The 8,751-nt window shown below is 41.1% G+C and overlaps 1 pseudogene; it reads left to right on the top strand.

Moving 5' to 3' along the window:
• Window positions 1-2,907: 2,907 nt before the first annotated feature.
• On the top strand, window positions 2,908-4,378 carry LOC102475259 (non-POU domain-containing octamer-binding protein pseudogene; annotated as a pseudogene).
• Window positions 4,379-8,751: the final 4,373 nt, after the last annotated feature.

The following is an 8,751-nucleotide window of genomic DNA, read 5'->3' as shown; positions in this document are numbered from 1 at the left end:
CCACTTTCTCCACTCTGCCTCACTGCCTCTCCTTGTACCATGGCCTGGAAGCTTCTTTGAGCCATCAACTGGGGAACTCATAAGGCTCATCGTTTTTCTTCTTCTTTTTTGATATCATTTTCCTTTGTTGCCTGATGTCCAAGGTCTTCTTGAATGTTTTTGCTTTGAATATTTTACTCATTTTTGTTTCTTTGGTTGTTTTCAGCAAGAAAGTAAATTAGTCCTTTGTTATCTCAACTTCACTAGAATGAAAATCTGTTTAAAAATCCATTTTGGTATATGTTGTCTTCTCCATTTTCAGAGGCATTTGCTAAAATTCCTTTAACTCTGCAGTTTCTCTTTGAAGAGTAAATCTAAAAATAAACTTTTCTTTAAGAGCCTGAGAGATTACTCTAAAATTATTACAGTAGAAATTCATTTTCATATTTTAATATCAAGCCTTTAGTTTGATGATGGTATTTTCCACCTTCTATTTACTCATATTACTTTTTTTAAAAAAATGCCTTGTAAAGTCATTTCTAAAATTGGATCAGGGAATTATCTAGTAAGGGCCAAGAATTAAGATTTTGGTTTTATTGTAGTAAGAGAATAATATAATAATACTTATTTCTAAAGTAAAAATGTTGTTATCAATATTTTGACTGAAAAATGTTGTTATCAATATTTTCTACTTCAAAAAGTGAAGTCATGAGTACTTTTTAAATCTGTACAAGAATATACGTCCCAAAAAAGTGTCATTGTTTTACAGGTTTCCTTAAAGACCTAACAAACGTAAGACCATTTTTCATTATTCTAATTGTGTATACTTATACTTTCATTATTTTTTCCTTAGAAATGGCATATTCTCTTTTCTTTTAATTGTTTTTCTTTCACTGTACTAATAATTTCATAGTCCTAGTAATGACATTGAAGGACTTCCATGACTGGGTGTCTACCAATCATCTTGTACTTTCTGATTCACACAAATGCAGCATTCTGAGTTCCCCTTAGTCAGGCACACCTGACTGCCCCACCTCTCTGTTCTCTGCTGTTCTCCTGAGATGAACTCCTGTCCCCTTCCCATCGTGCACCATCTAGTCCTACCAGTCCTTAAAGAGCCAGGTCCAATACCAAATCCATGAAGCCTTTCCAAAGTTTCCCACAGACCCAACTAAACTTTCTCTTTGGAAATACTACTGCATTTTGTTTACACTTGTTTTTGTTTTTGGAGAGGCTTTTGCTATAGGGTGCATACACCCACCAGAAAGACAGAGAGACAGAAAGTGAGAAATCACGTCCCCCAGGGGGATCATCATGCCACAATCCCCTCTCATCCATTCTACTCTCGGTACCCTGGGCACACATGCACATGCAAGAAAGACAGAGAGACAGAAAGTGAGAAATCACGTCCCCCAGGGGGATCATCATGCCACAATCCCCTCTCTTCATTCTACTCTCGGTACCCTGGGCACACACGCACATGCACCCGGCATGGTTTAAGTCACTGGGTCCAGAACTCGAACCATGGTCAACCACATGGGAGTCCAGCAACACAGCCATTATGCCAACTGTTGATCCTTACACCTGTTTTTAACCCTGTTTTAGAGTCTTTTGTTTATTTCTATTTCTTATGCTTCTAGAACAGCAATTCTTCATCTACCTAATTCATCCAAAGAGCTTGTTAAAACAGACTGCTGAGATCCATCTACCCCATGAGGTTCTGGGGCCCAAGAATTGCTATCATGCTCTCAGCCAATGCTGACACTGCTGGTCTAAGGATCATGCTTTTAAAACCACAGGTCTAAACTAGATCCAATGTCTAGACCCCTTGGAAGTAGGGTCTATGTTTTATATCTCTTCCATTCCACTTGGTGTCTGGCACAGTGACTCACAAAGAGCTGTTTGATAGTACAACTTTATTAGAAATCCACTTCTGAACTTAAAAGGTGTATTATAGAAAATATCATGGCCCAGTCATGGTAGCGTGTGTTGATATTTCTACAGTGATGCCATGTAGGAGGCCCAGCAAGCCCTAAAATGCATGAACTTGTAGTTCCAGGGACTCCAGAGGCTGAAGCAGGTGGATTACAACATAGCAAGACTCTTTCTAAGGAAGAGGGAAGGAAAAAAGGAATTATCAATGTCCTAAATAAGCACTGCAGTTAGAACAAAGAATCTAACAGAAATGGAAGAAAAAGCACACAGTAGGTTGATAAGTCTGCCTGCTTCATCTGTGAATAAAGCAAAGTGGGCAAAGTATAAAACTGAGTGATATCCAACGTCATTAAATGTATCATAGTGTCTGATTAGTTATTTCCGTTATTGCACAAAGAAGGAACTTTTTCTCTTACCATAGCAGAGTTCTGGTTCTAATGATTAATAGGTTCAGTATCAGTGTTGTGTTAAGTACTAATTGGAAAAACTAATAGAATTAATGCCCCATTAAAAATGGCAGGTACAGGAGCAAGTAGAAGACATGAGGGTTAAAGCATTAGAATCCCACCCACATGGCTAACCACAGTTCGAGTCTTGGACCAGGTGGCCTGAAACTCACACTGGGTGTGTGTGCACATGTGCCAGAAATCTCCAAAGGAGAATAATGAAGAAGGGATTGCAGTATGGCCATACCCTCTGGGATCGGGGCCGGGGTGGGGGGGAATGTTGGGTGTTTCTCACTCTCTCTCTGTGTTTCTCTCACTCTCTCTGGTGAGCACACATGCTCTATGGCAAAAAACCTTTTAAAAAAATCAGATACAGAATTTAAAGCAACAACAAAGATTTTTTTCCTTGGGACAGTGGAGGCCGTGCAGCGTCACCGTTACTCGAGGAGAGGAGTCAGTAGAGGAAGTTGAGGTTAGAGAGGACCGGGAGGTACTTTGCTGTCTTCAAGGCACTTTGCTGTCTTCAATCGAAGTCGAGGGTATGAAAATGCAGAGCAATAAAACCTTTAATCTGGAGAAGCAAAACCACACTCCAAGGAAGCATCATCTGCATCACCACCACCAGCAGCACCAGCAGCAGCAACAAGAGCCACCGCCACCACCGATACCTGCAAATGGGCAACAGGCCAGCAGCCAAAACAAAGGCTTGACTACTGACCTGAAGAATTTTAGGAAACCAGGAGAGAAGACCTTCTCGCAGTGAAGCCATCTCACCAGGAGAGAAGACCTTCTCGCAGTGAAGCCGTCTCTTTGAGAAATACGGGAAGGCAGGTGAAGCCTTCATTCATAAGGACAAAGGTTTTGGCTTTATCTGCTTGGAAATGTGAACCCTCGCGGAGATCGGCAAAGTAGAACTGTTCAATATGCCACACCATGGAAAGCTGTGTGTGCGCTTTGCCTGCCATAGTGCATCCCTTACATTCCGAAACCTTCCTCAGCACACGTCCACGAACTGTTGGAAGAAGTCTTTCCTGTGTTTGGCCAGGCGGAAAGGACCGTTGTCATTGTGGATGATCGAGGAAGGCCCTCAGGAAAAGGCACTGTTGAGTTCTCAGGGAAGCCGGCTGCTCCAAAAACTCTGGACAGATGCAATGCAGGCTCCTTCCTGCTAACCACATTTTGTGGGCCTGTGACTGTGGAGCCCATGGACCAGTTAGATAATGAAGAAGGACTTTCAGAGAAGCTGGTTATAAAGAACCAGCAATTTCACAAGGAGCGAGAGCAGCCACCCAGACCTGCACAGCCTGGATCCTCTGAGTATGAGTATGCCATGCTGGAAGGCACTCGCTGAGATGGAGGAGCAGCAGCAGGACCAAGTGGACCGCAACATCAAGGAGGCTCTTGAGAAGCTGGAGATGGAGATGGAGGCTGCCCGCCATGAGCACCAGGTCATGCTAATGAGGTGGGATTTGATGAGGCACCAAGAAAAACTTCGGAGGATGGAAGAGCTGCACAGCCAAGAGGTGCAAAAATCAAAGCAACTGGAGCTCAGACCGGAGGAGGAACGCTGGCGCCGTGAGGAAGAGACTCGGCAGCAGCAGGAAGGAATGATGTGGTGGGGGCCAGAAGGATTCAGGGGAACCTTCCCTGATGTGAGAGAGCAAGAGATATGGATGGGTCAGATGGCTGTGGGAGGTGCCATGGTCATAAGCAACAGAGGCCCCACACCCCCTGCTCCTGTGCCAGCTAGTACCCCAGCTCCTCCAGGACCTGCCACTTTGATGCCGGATGGAACCTTGGGATTGACTCCACCGACAATTGAACGCTTTGGTCAAGCTGTTACAATGGAAGGAACTGGGGCAATTAGTAGAACTCCTGCATTCAATGGTGTAGCTCCTGGAGCTGAATTTGCTCCAAACAAACGTGCCAATACTAATAAAGATGCTGTGTCTAATTTCCTAAAACTCTTAAAAGGACCCTTTTTGGACCAGACAGAATTCTACCTGGAAAGATGTTAAGGATCCTTCCCAGTAGTTAAATACCACCCCTTCCCTGCCTGTACTGCTCTAGGGAGGCAGAGGGCAAGGGAGGGGTGGTATTTAACAAGTCAGTTCTGTGTGGTATGTTGTTTAATCAATCTCTGTGTGGCGCATTCCTAAGTATCAGATATGATTGTTGTGATTGTTGAGGGCCTGGGAGAACCATGGCAGAATGGATCCAGCTAAAGCCCCATTAATCTTGCTCATTCTGTTTTTGTCCATCATGTTATAGTTACTTTCTCAGCCACACTCCCTAACCCCTGTAACACAGTCACGTACACCACAAAATCCAAACATCCCTCAATGACCTTAGCCCCATTGCTCCATTTGCTCCCAGGTGAGAATTCAGGCAAATGTCCACAGAGGTCACAGCGTACATATGGTTCTGTTTTCCCATATATTACCCCTTTGTGTCCTAAGGCAGATGTGTTCTCTTAGAGATCTTTATTTTAGTATATCTTTAAAAAAAATCTTGTGTTAACTTGCCTCTATTTTTCCCCTGGGTAAGGACAATCCAGGAATGGCCCCTTTGTGTCTGAGATGTTGCTGTTCACAGCTTTTCTTGATAGACCTCGTACAGTCTTGGGGACAGGGTTGCTGTAATATGAAGGTCTGACAGTAGCTCTTAGCCTTGCCTATCTTAGGTAGTTACGCTGTGCATTTTTTTTTTTTATTGGTGTACCATGTTTGATTTGTTCTGATACCTTACATTTGGAGTTTTTTCTGAGAAATAGAACAGTAATGCAGCATCAAGTTACTAAAATACATTTTAAACCTTTTTAAAAAAATAAAATAAAACAACAAAAAGGCAGGAATGAGGTGCAAGACCTTGAGAAAGAAGCTTCCTGTCCCAGCTGTAGGACTGTCCTTCAATGCCTTGTGGACTTGGGTGTTCTCCTCTGTAGAATGGCTTTATTGATCATCATATCTGCTACAAAGGGTAAAATTCTCAAAACAATGCCTGGCATGCTGTCAGTATTTGTTTAAAATGAGCAAGTGGAGAATTTGCTTAGGTGAATTTAGGCTGTCAGTGACCATGATTTTCCTTCTGAAATTTAGAACAAATGTGACACTCGTGTTCTGGAAACAAAAGGATCTCAAAATAATACTGTGATTTCCCCAGGAATTTCTAGAGTTAATGGAAGTCAAAGGCAGATAACTTATAGGAAGAACATTGTAGACACCCTAAATTGCCCAGTGCTCATGTCTGTATATTCCCAGCCCTGTTTCTTACTCCCTGTAAGTAGCCTGAGTCTTCCGGGAACAGAAGCTAGAGCACCCTCATCTCTAAGTAGGACAAAAAAATCGCAGCTTCATCAATTTCCCCATCTCTGTGCAGATAGATTGGTATGCAATGGAATGGAGTTTGTTAAGTGATACTCTCTGGACCCTATGGTATTCTACATCCAAAGTTAGGGTGGTGGTTAATGTACATAAACAGGATAAAGAAAAGAAAATCCAACAAACAGCAGGCGATTTCTCAGCAACTTTCTCCCTCTTATAACAGGTTAACAATTCTATTGAGAATTCTGGAATTTATTATATGTCTTTGCTTTCATTTCTTATAAAAGCAAAGGGAATTACTCAACAGTACAGAACTAAAATAGTGCAAGAATTACTTAAAGCTGTGTTTATGCAGCTCAACTTGGGCCATGAGAAACAACTCAATCACACAGTCAAAGGCAGAGAACCTGTCCCAAATTGTGGATGAGAAGATCAGACAAAGGGGGCAAAAGAAAGAAAGATTTTACATCAGACTCAGCCTTGCGTTGCTTCTCACATCTGGCAGGCCTGAGATGTTTCCCAAGACTGAGACGTGCACATGGGACAGGCAGCCAGCCCTCACCTGAACATGGAACGTCTCTGCAACTGCGCACGTAGCCACAGTCTCTTCCTTTCACTTTTCCTTCCCTCCTCTAACTCCCCTTTCTTTCTTCCTTCACTGAGAGTCAACTCCAATTATGTGTTCCTTCTACAAACTAGTTACGGTAGAGATGTTCAAGCACACAGACATGAAGAGAAGCACTAATGAATCTCCATGTACCTATCACCCAGTTTCAAGTATCATCAACATTTTGCCAATCTAGTTGATTTATTTTCCACCCCTCACTCACGCTGTCGCCCAGTGATTTCCTGGAGCAAATTTAAGTAAATCCCAGGATTTCACCTTTAATGGTGTCATAGCTTTCTAATAGCTAACCATTAAAAAAATGTAACTTTAAAACCTTAAAAACCCTAACCAGAATAAGCTATCATACTTCCCAAAAATAATAATTTTTTTGACATAGTCTAATAGCCAGTTTGTTTTAAAATTTTTCCAATTTTCTCAAAAACAACTTTATGTAGTTGGTTTGCTCAAAGAGGCTCCAGGCAAAGTCTATACGGTACATCTGGCTGAGAGACCTCTTGAGCTCTTTCAATATGTGCCATTTCCCCTCCTCCTTTCTCGTTTTCACACCATGCATTTGGCCTGTTCGATTTCCCATGGTGTAGATACAGATGAATTGCAGTCCTGTGTGGAACTAACGCACTCCTTTGCTCTTGTATTTCCTATAAGCTGATGATCAAATTTAGAGGCTTGTTTAGACTCAAGTTTGAATTTTTTTTCCAATTTTATAATTTCTTATTTACATTTAAGTGTTATACATCTTTATGGCACACAGTGTGGCTTTTAAAGCATGTATACATTATGTGATAATCAAATCAAGGATATTACTGTATACATAATTTTCAACAAAGAACCGTATATTCTTGTGTCTATTAAATAATTTTTTCCTGATCTTCTCCCGCCCATCCTCCACTATTGTCCCCCCCTCATGAAGTCTCTGGTATTTACATTTGTCCTATTATTACATCTTCGAATCTTTCCATTTCTGTCACAGAGTGCAGATGTTCAGTATATATAGAGCAGATATACAGTGTTTGTCTTTCATAGTCTACCTTATTCCACTGGGCATTAAATCTCCTACGTTTGTTTCCTTTGTATCAAATAACAGTCCTGGTGTTCTTTATGGGTGACTAGTTTATTTCCTTCATGAGTGAAAGAGACAGACAAAGAGAAAGATAGAAAGCACCCATAATGGGATCCACTTCCAACCTCAGCGAGCCCTGGTTCACTGGCACGCATGTGCCCACAGTGCTTAGAGAGGTCTCGGACAGGAGCCAGAACCTTTCCATAAGAGCAACGCACTCTACCACTACGCCACCATCTCACCCTTCAGGTCTGACATGTTAGCATGAATATTCCATAGCGGGGCTGACTGTTCTGACTGAACCACAGGTTTCTGGTTGTCCCAGGATAGGACTTTGAGGTTGAGCATTTAAGAGGTGGGTTTGAAAGCAAAGGGCATGTGTTGGTCATGTCTCTGTGCTCACTGCCAAGCACAGCAACTGACCAGAGTGAGTCAGTCGATGCTTACCGAATGGAAGCAGTTGATAAAATCCAGACTTTCAGAACTTCAGATATGAATCTGCTCTTCTCAGTGGGGATGCCTCAAGTTTTATTAATATATATCTGAGCATTGTAAAAGTTCTATTTCATGATCTTTGCCAATTTTGATCATCTCACCGTGGCATTAGTCCTCATTGTTTCATCTTTTATTCTAAAAAAAAACAAAAAAAGCTTTTAAATTTTAGTGTTTTTTAGTAAGAAGTAATCCTCATATGAATTGTAAAAATGTCAAACAAAATATATGAAAACTTAATAATTTACTCATACAATTTAGACATATTTTAGAAACTGATATCTAGGGTATCTTCTCATGTCATCTTTCATGATTAATAGTCCCTATTTATTTGCAAAACTCGCCAATATGCCAAAGTTGTATTTGCTGGGAAGTTTACACATTTGGGAAAGTAGAACTTACTTTCTTTTCATTTTTAGGTTTTTGTGATAAGGCACCTATGCTCACCAAAGAGACAGAGACAGAGAAAGTGAGAAATCACTCCTCAGGGGGATGGCCACACTGCAATGCCTTGCCCTACGTTCTCTTCTCTCGATTTTGGACACATGCCCACATGCACCCGTTGTGATTTTTTCAAGCCGACAAGGTCCAGGGCTGGATCCATGGTTGGTCATGTGAGAATCCAGCATCTTAACCACCATGCCACCTACTAGACCCAATAAAACTTTCTTTTTTTTCATTTTTTAAATTTATTTTTACATTTTTCCACAGACATTTACCTTACTATCAAAAAATTTTAACTCATACTCCATAGTTCTTGACAGTTAATAAATAAGTTTCAAAAATTTTGAAATACTGAATTTAAAAGATAATGTTCAAAATATTTCTTATAATTTTGCATAATTTTGTTTGACTATAACAACAGAAACAGTATGGTTTTAAATATTT

Source organism: Tupaia chinensis, unplaced genomic scaffold, assembly GCF_000334495.1.
Source record: "Tupaia chinensis unplaced genomic scaffold, TupChi_1.0 Scaffold000404_1, whole genome shotgun sequence".
Lineage (NCBI taxonomy): Eukaryota > Metazoa > Chordata > Mammalia > Scandentia > Tupaiidae > Tupaia > Tupaia belangeri.
The sequence above is the reverse complement of the archived record's forward strand: the minus strand, read 5'-3'. Positions and strand labels throughout refer to the sequence as shown.